Source organism: Erithacus rubecula (genome assembly GCF_903797595.1).
Source record: "Erithacus rubecula genome assembly, chromosome: 28".
Classification (NCBI taxonomy): domain Eukaryota; kingdom Metazoa; phylum Chordata; class Aves; order Passeriformes; family Muscicapidae; genus Erithacus; species Erithacus rubecula.
In genome coordinates, this window is record NC_136680.1 from 4,590,709 (window position 1) to 4,606,395 (window position 15,687).

A 15,687-nucleotide genomic window follows, 5' to 3' on the forward strand; every position below is an offset into this window, starting at 1 on the left:
AGATGTCCACCATTTTCTGACATTCTAAAAAACATGCTGAATCCAGTTACTACAGTCAAAGAAGATAAGAAAAATCTACTTGAAGTTTCCCAATAACCACCTATCACAACACAGGACATAGAGATGTCACCACAGTCAGTACAGCTTTAAACCCATGGGATCCCAGCATCCCAACCAACAGCAATTCTGTTCTGTCTGCAGGCCACCCTTCACAAGACATCCCAAAGATGCACCTGGATTTTTACCTAGTGGGGCATTTCCTGATTTACTCTGTAGCCAAAGCTGCTTGCCTAAATCCTGTAAGATTTAATTCCACTCTGGCTAATGTCACCTGACAGAGATTTTCTGAGGGTGCTCAAGCACTGGAGACTTGAAAGGGGATTTCAGAGCAAGGTTATGTATAAAATGCGTCACTGGAGATCAAGCCCTTGTACCCAGCCTGATGGGAGCAGCCAACAAACCCCTTCAGCAAACACTCCCAGGTTGCCACAGGTGCTGCTGACAACACTGCAATGTAGAGCTCTGCATCCCAATGCTGAGGACAAGGCCTCCTTTCCTGGGTGAGAAAGGAGGCAGAGACATCTTTAACTTCTGTCTCAAAAATAGAGTCCAGGCAAAAGCATTAGATTGCATTTCCAGTTTTTAAAGTGAGTTTGTGATACAGCCCTCAAGGAGCACATCCTTGCACAACTCAGACATGGTTTTCAAGTTGACCAGGTACCAATGAAAACACACAGTTAAAAAACATGCTCAGAAAAGTAGAGCAGTGACATCCTTCTTTGAGAAACCAAAGGTTTGACTTGATAATCTTGCAGGTCTTTTCCAACCTTAATGGTTCCATGATTCTATGACCTACTTCTAAATAAACCTGAGTTTTTGCTGATGTAAAAAGGAGAAACCCAAGCTCTCCAGGCTACAGATATGGCTCATCTGAGCTGGTTTCTTGGCCTCATTCAAAAATTCACTTTTCCAACTCTACTGCTTCTCATCAGCATGCCCTATGCCAGCCTGGCAGCACCTCACCACCCTTGCTCCTCTGCCTCTCCTGCACCACTCATCCAGACCCCACAGTACAAAATAAAGTGAGGGGTGGCCAGTACTTCTGGAGCAAAGTCTGCTTAATCCATCCCAGCTACTGCAAATTCTTCCCTCCAGGTAGATCCAGACCTGATCCTCCTGGGCTGCACTAAAAGAATTGTGACCAGCAGGCTGAGGAAGGGGATTCTGCCCCTCTGCCCCTCTCCAGTGAGATCCCACCTGCAGAGCTGCCTCCAGATCTGGAGTCCAACATCAACAGGATATGGGGCTGCTGGAGCAGATCCAGAGGAGGCCATGGAGGCCCTTTGCTCTGAAGCTGGGGGTGTTCATCTGGACAAGGCTCCATGGGGACCTCAGAGTCCCTTCCAGTACCTAAGGGGACTCCAAGAGACCCAGAGAGGAACTTTGGACAAGGGCTTAGAAGGACAGGACAAGAGGCTTCTCACTGGCAGGGTCAGATTGGGTACTGGAAGAAATTCTTGTCTGTGAGGGTGGTGAGGCCCTGGCACAGGCTGTCCACAGGAGCTGTGGCTGTCCCAGCCCTGGCAGTGATCAAGCTTAGTGATCAAGCTGGATGGGCTTGGAGCAGCTTGGCCTAGTGGAAAGTGTCCTGTCCATGGCAGGCAGTGGAACAAGATGAGCATTAAGGTCCTTTCCAACCTGAAATGTTCTGTGATTCCATGATCCCTCCCCTTCATGCCAACACCTCCTCTCTTCCTCAGAGTGAGGGGGCTGGTACCCAGGAGGGGCCCTGAGCCTCCAGTCTTTGCCCCAGCTGGGGCTCTGGGAGCAAACATCCCCCAGACAGGACAGACAGGACCCTGTGCTGTCAGACTCAGGAATGATCTCCAGGCAAAAGCTAATGACACAAGGTGTGGGGAGCTGGAGGTTAAGAATAAATTTACATTATTGCTCATTACCATGTTCTTTTCTCACTGGCCCAGCTAAGGCCTTCTGCTCTCTGTGACTCAAGTGTTTTGGTCGGGTGCTCCTGCTCTGCTCTCACAAAGGCACCTGAACAGATGGAAGAAAACAAGTCACAGCAGAACAAGCTCCAAAGATAGAGTGTGCTGCCAAAAATTGTAACTCAAACTTTCTGCAAGAAGTCTCTTCTCTCCCTGGGATCCTGGCTGTAGCATGGCAGCTAGTGACTCAGCTAACAGCTGAAAAGAAGGTTCCTAAAAACAACGATATTTCAAAAAATATTTCTAGAGTTCCAAGTAGGAAATTCAGACAGGTGAGACACACAGAGGACATTAAAAGAGAACCTACTGCCCATGCTGGGCTACAGGGACATCCCAGTTGTGTTACACCAGCAATCAGGGACAGCTCCCACAGAGCAGTGGCCACCAGCTGAAGGACAGGCTGGTTCTGGCACAGACCTGCAGCCTGCTCAGAGCTGGGGCAGAAAAGCAGCTTCTCCAGCCTGGCCTGGAAGACTTGCACTGAAGAGGCTGAGCCAGGAATTTATTACTTCTACTTAACCAAGTGCAGCAATGCCCATTTATTTATTCATTTGGAAACCAGATCTCCAGACACTGCACAGGTATGTGCCCAAACAAAGAGCAAAACTCAAAAGAGCACTCAGGCTCCCAAGGTGCTGCTCAGGCAGAACTGAGGCTGTTGCAGAGCTTGTTCTCCTAAACTCCTGCAGGCCCCCAGGTGTTGAGGACCCTGCAGATTGCTGGCACTGTTTTCCCTGAGGCTGAGCACACACTTGTACCCAGCATAGCCACAAACCCCTCTGGGAGCAGCACCAGTGTGGGCTGAGCTTGCATGGGGCACAAGATGTGCCTCACCCTTAGTATTCCTGCACTTGCACAGGACAGAGGAGTGGTCAAGGTCTCTCTGAAGTGATGTTGTGGTTTCTAGGATGTGTCTGATAGAAGACACTGAACAGGTGAAAGACAACCAGTTACCTTGGAGTTGAACCCCAGCCAGCTGGGTCAGCTCTCTTCCCAGCTTTCCACAGCCTCCAGATCTTGGGTTGTGGGGTTCAGAGCAGTTCTTCTCCATTGAGGGGGTGGAAGAAAGGCATGCCTTAAACAGAGAGAACTACTACTAAATATTGAGGCTCCAAATACAAGTGACTACCTCAGGAAAAGCCCAGGCTAGCTGCCTACATGGCTCATAAATGTGCACTGAAATCACTTTGTAAGCTTCAGATGCAACTGGGAACAACTTCTGGTCTCCAAGGCTCTCAAACAGAGCCCTGAACCATGAACAACTCGTGCCCTTCTCAGGGCTTTATTCAGCATCTGCCCAACATAAGGAAAAACTTGGGATGCCATACAAATCATAGAATAATTAAGGTTGGAAAAGACATCCAAGGTCATCAAGCCAAACTCTGACTGAAGCTCATCATGCCCATTAAACCATATAGCAAAGTGCCATTTGTATTTGCTTTTTTAACACTTCCAGGGATATCATCATCACCACTGTCCTTGGCAGGCCTGTTTCAAGGCCTGATCACTCCTTCAGTGAGGAAATTTTACCAGTGTCCAACCTGAACCTCCCCTAGGCCACCTTGAGGTTGTTCCCTCTCCTCCTGTCCCTGTCCTCTGGAGCACAACCTGACTCCCCCCGTCTGTCCCCTCCTGTCAGGGAGTTGTGCAGAGCCACAAGGGCCCCTCTGAGCCTCCTTTTCTCCAGGCTGAGCCCCTTTCCAGCACCACCAGTTTCTCCAGTCCCTCCACAGCTCTGTTCTCTTCTCTGGACATGCTCCAGTCCCTCAATGTCTTTCTTGTCCAGGATTTGAGGTGGGGCCTCAGCAGTGCCCAGCACAGGGGGTGGTCACTGCTCTGGTCCTCCTGGCCACACAAGTCAGTGAACTCCACAGAGTGAACTTCTTGGCATTTCTGAACTACACAGAAGAACCTCATGAGTTCTTTAACACTGTTTACTAAGACTGCAATAAAACAAGAAATTCATTTGTTCCCCTGAACCAGAGCACTACAGGTTTGGATCAGCCAAACACACAATACCACTGACCTGCACAAGAGAGGGGGAAAAGCACAATCTGCTCCTCTGTTTGGAGAAAAACAGAAGCCACAGCCAGACACACTGGCATCAAATATTCCCTCAGAAAAGCATCTCCAGAAGGAAACCCAGCTGTGTGCTCAGGCTTCTACTCCCAACCACCAGCTTTCTGGTTTATGGTGGTAGTTGCAGGGAGGCAGGAAGAGGCAGAGGTGTGTGGTGATGCTGGCCAACACTTACACAACAGTTCTCAGTGGGGAATAAAGGATACCACAGGCTGGCATGGGCACTCTCATGGTTTAAGGTCTACATTTCCTGGCTCCCAATGCAGCAGCCTCCTTCCAAACCAGATGGCTTCAGCCTACAGCTCTGTCCCCAGCAAGCTGTGGGGCTCCCCAGCCACAGTGAGCAAGCCAAGCAGGTGTGAGTGGGGGAGTTCTCACAAAGCACAGCACAAGGGCAGGGGAAGGCTCAGAGCAGCCAGGAGCTGGAGGCTGTCTGTGGGAAGAGGAGAAGGCAGGTGTGATGAAGCAGAAGCATCCTGCAGGTACCACAGCCCATTTTAAGGATGGGCCTGACCAAGCTCTGCAGTTTTGGATGGGGCTTCTTGGCTGCCTTTTCATCAAAACAGGTGCATTGGTTTTGCCAGCACTTAAAGACAGATCATAAGGCAAAGGAGGTTTAGAGACTGTTTCCTTGTCAAGTCAAAAGCAAGAGCTCTAACAGAAAACATGAAGCACCAGGCAGCATTTGCTATTCCAGCCTGCAACACACTCCTTTTTCCTTTGGATGGGCAGACGCCATTCAGATACATCTTATGCCTCCCTCCCACAAGTCTTGAATTAAGTAATTTTTCACCCCACTTCACCCTTACAGATTAAGTTTTTACCCTGCTTCACAGCAAAACTTGCATTTAAATTTAATTTCTTCAGCTGCTGTTAAAACCCACCTTGTTTCTCTAGGTCACAGTTTGCTCTTCATGCTGAACACTTTCAGCCTCCCTGCACACCCAGTTTTCAGTTTAAAAAAGATTAAAAATAAATCCAATCTTTGTGTTTTAAAACCTGGGAGTTCTGGCAGCCACAGTATCTCTCTGAGATTGTTATAAACCTTAAGTCTCATCCCCTGAGGAAGCTTGTGCATTGCCATCCCATCCATACAAAACCAGAGCCTGCACATATTAAACCAAGTTCCTCCCAACTTGCCACGTGTCTCATTTTCTATAATAAGCATTTTCTGGCATTATCAGTCCAGAAGCCAGTTGCTCAAAAGAGTGTCCCAGATAGTTAATCCACCAGTGACTCCTGCCCAATACTAAAAGGAAAATAAACATCCAACCCTCTGAGACTACAGAGGAGAAAGACTGTCAGCAATTCTCTACCATCAAAATTAATTTAAGCCTGAAGAAATGCTGGGTTGAAAAGAAGAATCTTGGAATTAAAAAAATCCATATGCATATCAATCAGTATAAGGCTGCAGCCTCACTTGGAGTTCTGGAGGCAGTTTGGTCACTATAATGTAAGAGGGATCCAAGGCTATTGGAGAGTGTCCAAAGGAGGGACAGGGAGCTGGGGAAGGGCTGAGGAGCAGCTGAGGGCACTGGGCTAGTTCAGCTGGAGCAGAGGAGACTGAGGGGAGACTCCTCGGGGCTGAGCTCTGCTCTGGGACAGGAACAGGAGCCCAGCAAGGGCTGGAGCTGTGTCAGGCCTTGGCATGGAGCTCAGGGAAAGATTCTTCCCCCCGAGGGTGCTGGCACTGCCCAGGCTCCCCAGGGAATGGTCCCAAGGCTGCCAGAGCTGCAGGAGCGTTTGGACACTCTCAGGGATGCTCAGGGGGGTTGTCTGTGCAGGGATTGAAGTTGGAATTCATTCTTGTGGGTCCCTTCCAGTTCAGGATATTCCAGGAATCTATGAAAAACTACAAAATGCAACACAATATCCACTTCCTGAAAAACTCCATTGTCTTGTAATGTAAGTCAGAATTATAGATGGAAAAAACACTACATTAAGCAAAGACCATTGCTAACCTTCCAGATTTCAGCTCTTATCACTGAACAAACAACCCTTACCAACAACAAAAACCACCCCATAAATGTGCTATTTAAACCCTCAAATAATCCCCACCTGTTAGGTAAGAGTGAAACCCAAGGCCTTATTTCTGAATTCCACCTCAGCAAGTGTCTGTAACTGAGTATGTCATTAACAGTGACAAGCACAGCTTTGAGACTTCAGCTTCATTTTCTGCTCTCTCTGTTCCAGCTTTGAAGTCAGGGACTATTTTTTATCTCTCCAGTTTGCATTTCTGCCAGGAAATGCTCTGCATTTTGTACACTGCCCCCGTCAACACACAGCCAGCCAGATGGAGAGAGCAGCACCCAACACGTACAGAGAGGAGGAAAACTGTCATTTTGCAGATGACACCCAGTTAAAAGTGACATTTAAAGAGAAGACAAATGGTTTCAGGTATTACATCTGCCCTCTCAGCTGCATGTGGGACTGAGCACACCACCCCTTCATGCTGGCACAGGGATGCACAACCAGCTACACTGACAGAAACTGCAGAACCAAGAATGCAGAGACACGACCAAGTTCCACATCAGCATTCAAGTGGAGTGACTGTGACTGCTGAAGTGCCATTAGCACATTCAGGGAAGGAGCACTCAGCTAGAGGATTTTAGTCAGCTCCCTCCTTTTGAAAAATGTAATAATGGACAATTTTACTGAAATACTGAAAAATCCACGAAGTCTGGTCTATCAGATGTGCAGAGAAACTACAGAAAGAAAAACTACTGCAGCATCTTTGTCCTCAGCTGCTGCATCCTACTCAAGGCAGAGGCTTTGGCAAGATTTCCTCGTGTCTTAGCCCAGGTCACAGAATGTGCCAAACATGACAAGGCAGCACAAAGACAGGCAGATCTTCTCTGATTTTTAAGAGCAGTTAACAAAGTCCATCACTTTTGCCTTGCAGAGAATGCTCCCCTCTCCCCCCATTACCCACGTGGTAAATGCCATCAGTGTCACAAAGCCACGGTGAGCTCCAGTTCCAGCCCTGCACTCGAAGAGAGCTGCACATCCTAAGGGAAGACCCAATCAGTGGCCATGGCAGGCTCCAGCTCATCACCTTCACTTTACTTTGTACAATGCACATGTGTTTCTAGGCTTAGGCCAAGCCTGAAGGCTTTCCTTAAATCCCTCAGTTTTCCAGGACCTTTGGTAAAATCAATGGACACCAGAGGTGACAACTGACTAAAGTTGGGCTGTCCCCTCTGTGGACAAAGTGATAACAAAACTGAGCAGGCTGCAGAAACTTGCCATGTCCCATCTCAGCTGTTGTGACTCCCAAGATTTTATCAGCTGTGTTGACAAAGCAGGATATGCCACTGCTGGTGGCTGAGCTCACCTGAACTGTGCCAGAGCCCACAAGTGCTCAGACAATGCTCTCAGGCACTTGGTGGGATTCTTGGGGTTCCTCTGTGCAGGGCCTCAATGATCTTTGTGGGTCCCTTCCAACCCAGGAGGTTCTATGACTCTGTGGTTTCTGGCACTGCTGTCTGCTGAGAGCCACACGGGACTGAGGAGATGAGTCCTTAGCTTTGAAAGGACTTCACAAAACCTCTCAAAACTTGACAATTACATAAAAATACTCAAATGCTCTGAACCCTTTGTGAGTTGTATCAATGCAACCCAAATTGCTCCCACTCAAGTTGCTCAAATTGGTGCCAAGTGGCCTGAATTACCTGAGCTCAGCCAGCCTTGAATGAGATAAAAATTCCATACACAGCCATTCTGAGCCAATTCCATCACTGGAGGACTGACAGGACCAGCACTGAACAGCATCTGAAGCAGTGCTGTGACTGTACTGCTGCCCAACTGTAACTGGTGAAAAACCAGAGCTCAAGAGGATGCTGTTAACTTGCCCTTAAAACAGAATCACAGTTCCATCCACAAATCAGGAATTGCACCCCAAAAAATATTTGAATTAAATCACCTTCAAGTCATTCATCTTATGCACAGAAACATGACAGTTCTGCCTAACTGTTGGAGAACTATATTTTATTTTTTTGGTAGGTAATAAACAGGTAGAGAAGCCTTCCAAGACCTCAGGATGCTCCACAGGTCGAGAGCAGAAAGAAAGGTGGTCCCCCCTCATCATCACCCTGCAGCACACGTGGCCGGGATGTTCTCCCATCCCACAGGAAAGGGAGGAGGGAGGCAGATTAAGGTGACCTACATTACTCCTGCTTTAAATATAGAGGAGAGTTGCTTTTATTCTACCTACTTCATTCCTCCCTGGCCTTCCTGTCCCACATAGGGCTGCCAAGACCCCTCTGCCCAGGTGGGGGGAACCCAACCTTAATCAGGGAGGCAGAAAGCAAGTTTGGGCATCAAGCTGGAACTCCCAAGAGACTGACTTTGCAAACAGTGCTCTTTCAATGGAGAAGACAGATGTTTCTGTGTCAGTCCTCAACTCTACCAGGTTGCACTTCACCAGTCTCAGTCACTGCCACTGGAAATCTGGACCTTCACTTACTCGGGGTAACAGAATATAAAGCAGCAACTGAGAACAGCAAACTCTAAGGGAAAGAAAAGTCTAACCAGCAATTTAAATATCTTGTCAGGCAGCAAATGAGCAGGCAAAACCATCTTGACTAATTCTACACTTGCAGGAGCAAAAGGTGGTCACCAGCACAATCTGACACATCCAACACACCCATTTTGAAGGGCAGCATCCTGATGTGCCCAAAGTTTGTGTCACAGTAAAGACAGGCTTACAAGACCAGCTCTGCTGAATGACTGTGAACTCAGATCCCTGGCCCCAAAAGCAGAACTCTTCTCGTATGGAAAAAAACCACAAAACAGCTGGGGAATTACTCTGATTTACTAAATTCAGGGAAGGAGTAGAGGCCTGACTGGCTCCCAGCCCAGCACTCCCTTCCTCTGGTGAGCTACATTTCCTCCAGGAGATGGCTGAGGTCAAAGCACTACCAGATCTTCTGGAAAAGAAATTAGGAGGTGTCTGCCACGATACAGGAATGCAGACAGCTTGAATGTGAAGAGTTAGCAGTTTGACAGAGCTTTGTCTGAAAAAGCATTACTAAGTTTAAATCAAGGGTTAACAGCTGCTGTGCCTAAACAGGCCCTCAGAGCACAAAACTCATTTTGCAGGAGCCACCAAGACCCGTGCAAGAACTCCCACAGGAGAGCAGAAGCAGGAAAACTTTAACAGTGGCAGCCAGAGCACATGGCAGAAGCTGAACCAAACCTCACTCCCCTGGCTGGGAGATGTGGAACATTATGCAGTAAAGCAAAAACAGCATTTGAGCCCTGTGGAGTCTGACCAGTGTGACTGAGCTCCCCACCAGCCACGGCGCCAGTGGCACCGTCCCAGCAGAGCTGCTGTGTTTTAATGACCACAAACAAGGCAAAGCTGCCCTCATCTTGTAATCCATTAATTCCTCCCAGTTCAGGAGACTGAGCTGTTTCACCCAGAACAAAGACAGGAGCTGCTGCCTGTGCTGTTCCCATGCCCAGTTAATCTCCAGGCCCTTTCAGTCATGGATGTGGATCTGCCCAGGCTGGTCTTGTGACAAACCCCAGGCCATGACCTGGTTCCCTTTCCTGGATCAAGGAGTGCCTCGGGCAGCAGGAGCAGCTATAGTTGTGCTCCTGGAATGGGGGCCCTTGCCTTTCAAACACTCCTCATGCAACAAGCAGGTCTTCAAGGATGAAGGAAAACAGCTGGTTTAAAACTTCTCTTTTCTCCCAGGAAGTCTTCCCCATCCTCTCTAGTAGTAATTTCTGCAAAGAGAACATGCAGATTCTGCTGATTACAAAGCATATGAGGACTGGCCCCCTTGATGAGTCTGCAAAATAATTACACTCCTCACACTAAATACAAATTGCACAGGCAGTGGCTGGACACATCAAAGTTTGCTCCCTGCAACTCAAGATCCAAAGTCAAGCAGTTATCCACAGGGACAGCACAGAGGTGCAACTGTAAAGAACATGCCAATTCTATGCTATAACACAGCTCTTCTGCACATGTAGATTATTCCAGCCTGCTTCTGTGTTACAGTAAATATTTAAGAGAGCCCTTCACATCACACACTGACTCCCTAGCTGTACACATTTGTATTTTTTTCAATGGAATTAGGAAAGAGCAGTAGGGCTTGCTGTAGCTGAAAGCCTGCAGCTTTCAAAAAAAGCTGGAAGAGAAGCAAAGGGACTTGCAGCCTCTCCCCAGAGCTGAGACAGAAGCATGGCTTACTGTGACACGTTTTGTGATGACCAGCTGCATGGGCAGGGCTGGGAACACTGGGACAGTCCAGCATACTGGCAGCTTCAGATTTCTTCCCCACCACAGCATGTCCTCTGACTCAGCCTGGTAATTCACCACAAGCCAGTGCCAAAACCCACATGTAAGCTTGGGAAGCCACAAGAACACAACATGGAAGACGATGACACTTAATTAGGGGTTGACAGCATTTTCTGCTAAATACGTGGGTGAGGAGACAAAGTAGCAGAAAAGCTTCTCTAATCACTTCTAGCCTTTTAATTACAAAAAGATGCTTTCCAGAAAGTCTGGAGGTCAACCCAGCTATTGGCACCACTGATAAAAGTCAAACACGAGCCAGGCTGCTTAGGAACTGAGTATTTGGAAGACCTACCTAAGAAAGAAAAGCCCCAACATCACCATATGATCACAGGCTTGTGCAGGGCCCTTGGAGGAGTCAGGCTGCTGTCCACAGACTGAGTCTGTGTGGTGAGAGAGCCTGACAGAGCCAGCAGCTGCTCTTCCTTTGGCACATACTCCCCAGGCAGGCAGGTGAGCAGTGCTGGGCTCTGCTGAGGTTTGTGCTGATGGGAATCAAGACCAAGCCCACTTCATGCAGGCCACAAGTTTGGTTTTCTACCTGATCCTCTTCCTCCTTGTGCTTTTGCTTCATTTCAGCATTGAACAGTCTTTGGCTTTCAGGTCTTCCCAGGGCCTTGATTTCCCTCTCTGCTGTGCTCATGTCTTTTCCTGTCTGTGAGTGCATTCCCCCGGCAGAACAGCCAGCAGCAGGGGTTCAGAATGGTGTGTCCTCATCCCAGAATTAAATGAAAACACAAGTGGCTGCACAGGCACCCCCAGCCAGCAGCAAACATCCAGACCATGCCTGGCCAGGAATTCTGCTTTGCCAAAGACTTACAGAATGCAACAGTACTTTTCTACTTTGTGTTTGTGCACTCATCACTGATTTAGGAATTGTGAAATACCACAGAGGTAAATACTTACAGGGAACCCACACCAAACAAGTAGAGCTTTGCACCTAGTTTGCACAATGTTTCTGCCTGGTCCCACACACATGATCAGACAATCAGCCTGATGTGACTAAAAAATTATGTTCCTGGGCACATTCATGAGGTGACCCAGCTGGTAGGCCTGGGAGATGGGTGAAGGACAGCAACACTGTCACTGGGTTACCAAACAAATCAAGGGGGACTATCTGAGATCTTAGTCAGAGACTTGGAAAGACTTAATGAAAGGAAATACCCCACCCCACCTTGGCACCTGCTGTACTGCTGCTATTTACGAGTTTCAGGGCCAGCCTGGATGGGACTTGGAGCACCCTGGTCTAGTGAAAGTGTCCCTGCCCATAGCAGGGGGCTGGAATGAGATGGTCCCTTCTCACCCAAACCATTCTTTCATTCTACAATTCTAACATTCTGAGTCACTTCTCTCCCAACATAAGCATCTTTGAGAAAAGGAGGTGCCAAGACCTCTGTGTCAAATCAGAGAGTGTGTCCCCAAACTGGCAGTCTGCTCTGATACCTGCTGCCCCCACTGGCATCCCTGGGACTTGGGGGATCTGTGAGAGTGCACCCATGGGATCAGACTATCTGGGGAAGGCAGGACATGCTTTGGCTCCCACTTTCCTGCAGCCAGGATGCTAGAGGGAGCATCTCCTGCTAATGACATGGCCAGCAGTTCCCTCCCCAAGCTGTGGCTGGGAGCATTCAGCAATCACTTCCACCTCAACAAAGCCAACTCTCCTTGCACTGGGATTAGCAAATATTTCCCCCTCCCACTCTGCTTCTGACATTTCTCTGTGCAGTGCAAAAGGTGCAGTGATTTCTGCTTTTTGAGTCACATGTTAATGACCCCCCCATAACACCTACAGCTCCCACACACACAGATGAACAGATCTCATACCAGTAGGACACAGCAAGAATATGGTACTGCATCCATGTTGGGAGTGAGGAACCTGCCAGGCCTCCTGAAATTAATTATGGTAAATTGGAATATGCTTAACAGCCCTAAAGGATGGATGGGAATAATCAAACACTGATAAAACTGAAGCAGAGAGTGATGAGAAGAGCTCTCAAGTCTTTGTCAGGGTATCACACAGCCAAGGCAGGACTATTTCTGGAGTCAACTGGTGCTAACTGAAACATGTGTCCATGAAGGAAGAAAGTGCTGGAATTCCTGCTGTTGCTTTTCAGGCTATAACCACCTTATATGGGAAAACCATATTTATTAAGATTGTGCATCTGGCAAGAGCCCATAATGGTCATGTCAATGAATCACTTCAATAATAGTTCCCAAATTATACACTGTTCATACTGAATCCACTTAGGTCATTCCCTGAGGAGCTTGTCCAGAGAGGCCCATGTGCCTCCCAAGTGGGACGAGGCAGTGGCAGCTCTGCCAGCCTTGGCCCCAGCAGTGGTGTAATGGGCTGTTATACACAGGTCAATGCCAAACACTGGTTAATGAAAATGAGACTAATCATTCCCCAGCTTGTGTGTTCTCAGGGACTCGTTCTCCAGCCTGCCCTGACACTGATACAGGTGGGCTCAGCATCCTTTGCCCACACCTGCCTGCTGTGCACACTGCCCTTCCCAGCTCCCACCATTCCAGCTTCCCTGCTCGCTTCCAGCCAATTCATATCTTAAAGAACAATTAATTTGCCAGAGCAGCCTGAATTCTATTTTCATTGCCTTCCTCCTTCCCTGCAGCTGAGCTGTGACTTATTGACTGTGAAGTAACTGCAGGGTCTCTAGGAGTTCAAGGCACGGGGTGTTTTTCTGCCTGTTCCTGCCTGGCTGACTCCCTCTGTAATCATCCTCGCCAGCACCATTTCACGCCACAGAGGCATGTGACATCCAGCTAAGCTGTGAACCATAATCATGCTGGGGATGATGTTTACATTTGATTTTTCCTCAAGCTGATAAGCTCTCTTCAATTTCCCCTCTCCATCAAGTTGGTATGAATTGAACTGCTTATGCCCCACAGGGTGGAATTCTTCTCTTATCTCTAATCTGCTCACTGAAAAAATTGCTTCCAGCAACCCTTCAAAAGTCACTTCAAAGTTATCACTGCTAAGAGGGAAGAGCTGCAATACTGTTCCTGGGCTGTTGCAATCAATGCTCTCCCAGTGCTTTTTGGAGACAGCCACACAGGTGCCACCAGCACACAGCACACCTGGCTGGGGCTGGGATCTTCATTTTGCTCCTTCAGCCAGAGGTCAAGACAGCAGTCCAACACGAGTGTAAAACCTTGTTAAATCATATCAGCTTTCCAAAGCATGAGAATCCAACCCTGAAGAAAACATTGGAGGCTTCTGCTCCAGCTCTGGGCAGACTGCATCCCTTGTAATAGGAGACCTGACTAACGGAAATAAATCCAATGTCAACTCTATTTCCCTATTACACTGGTAATTCCCACTTTAGAAAGGGGATGGTGGAGGCCAGTTCTGCTGTCCAACATTGGACAATGCCAGTTCTTTTGTAGTAACGGCTCTCCAACAAATCAACCACCCTTGAATAAAAGGTTTCCAGACTGCACCTGGGTAGAGGAATGGTGACGCACCATTTGCTTACCCAACCATCCGTGGGATCAGGGTACCCCAGCCTAAGCAAGCCCAGTACTCACCTGTCACCTCACAGCACTGTACCTCCCCACACCTCTGCTCCTGCCCACAGCTCACCAGAACCCTGGAACAGCCCCTTACACTCCCTGCAGGGTCTCCCTAGGGCATCAGGGTACAGGTTCAGGGAGAAGGTACAGCCATTAGATTTTGAAATTCCCTTTCAACCAGTTGGTCACAAAACTTTCTAAAACTTTGAAGCCAAGGTCTCAGGAAGGGACAAATTGGGCCTGTGTGTTCATGAATGAGCCCTGCTGCAGCCAATGAGAAAGATTTTCTCCCTCAAAGCATGAGATTTCCCAAAGTTCCCTTTAGAACACTCTGTAACTTTAGTCAACCTACTGCCAAGGCCTTCCCAATTTCCAGCCCTTCTCCACGGAATTTTACTCCTGTACCAGACTAACTGGTAATTTTTCTATAATTGCTGAGGGCTTTGGGAAGACCTGTGCTGGCCTGGCCCACAGCCTGGATTAACCCTGCCATGTTGTTCAGGCAGAGCACAGCACCCCCTCCAGCCATGAGCCAGGCAGCAGTTTCAGCCATGCTGGTGATCCTTCAGCAACAGCACGTGCAGAGCAATGAGCACAAGGGGAGCAGCATGAAGCACCAGTGTCAGTGGGTCATGGGCACTTCAACACCTCCACACAGCACCAAAGGCATCATGGAGATCTGTCCCCCAGTTCAGACCACAGTGCCAGCCCCAGACCTGCAGCACAGCCTACCCTGTGCAGGTGCAGCCATGCCATCCCACAGCCCATCTAAGGCCACCTCCATCCCCCAGGGCTTATTCTTCTCCAGCAAAAACTCAATTGCTGTTGTGCACATTGTCCCCAGCCCCCAGCAGCTCCAGCTGCAAGAACAGCTGAGGCCAAGTGACACAATTTGGACGCTACCCAAGTGAGGAGTAAGCAACTTGACTTGAGAAATCAAAGCATCGGTGAGATTACTGGCTCTGTTTCATCTTTTTTACTATCAGCATAAGGTAAGACAGCCTACAGGTTCATAAATTCAGATTTACTTGTTCATGGAAGAGGAAAAATACACGCTCCCTGCTTAAACCCTTCCTGAGCAAGAGTCTCCATAGATGCTTTGCCTAGTTTGGAGCAACAACCCTCTGCCCTCCCCAAAAACCAGATATGTGACAGAGAAATCAGAAGGATAAATGGTATTTTAATTGTTCATTGGTGTCCCTCCCCATGGCACAAGGGTGGAACAAGATGAGCTTTAAGGTCCCTTCCAGACCAAACTGTTCTGTAACTCTGATCAGCAAGAGGTTCTCTCTCCCTTGGCATCACCTGCCAACTCTGCTTGTGCTGGGAGAACACTCCCAAAAAGAGGTCCAAGGGTGTGTGGGAGCACAGCAAGCAGCCTTGGGAAGGCAGGCTGCATGCTGCCAGCCCCTGCATTTCTTTGCAGCACCGAGGAACTGCAGCAGGAGAGCTGGGGATGGCTTCCCCCGGCTAAACCTCGGCACCTTACCCAAAGTTACACACGACACCCACACCCCGGCACAGCAGATGACATCGGCGAAACAAGCACAGCTTCCACTGTAATTAGCTGGTTCTTAGGAGATCTAATGATGCTCATTTAAAAGCCTAACTACAGGAGATGGTTGTCATCACACAGCTAAAACCTCTGAGCACCCTGGACTCCGGCAGGCTAGCGGCAGCGGGGCCGAGCATCACGAGCACGGCTCAGCCAGCAATCCTGAGGCTGTTAATGAACTAGAAATAATTAGGCAGCGGCGGAGGCGGGGG

The 15,687-nt window shown here is 48.6% G+C and overlaps 1 protein-coding gene across 10 annotated transcripts in view; it reads right to left on the minus strand.

The window, feature by feature from the left end:
- PIP5K1C (phosphatidylinositol-4-phosphate 5-kinase type 1 gamma) overlaps positions 1-15,687 on the minus strand; it is a 49,726-nt gene that overhangs the window by 32,870 nt on the left and 1,169 nt on the right. The gene's annotated exons all lie outside the window — the stretch shown is intronic.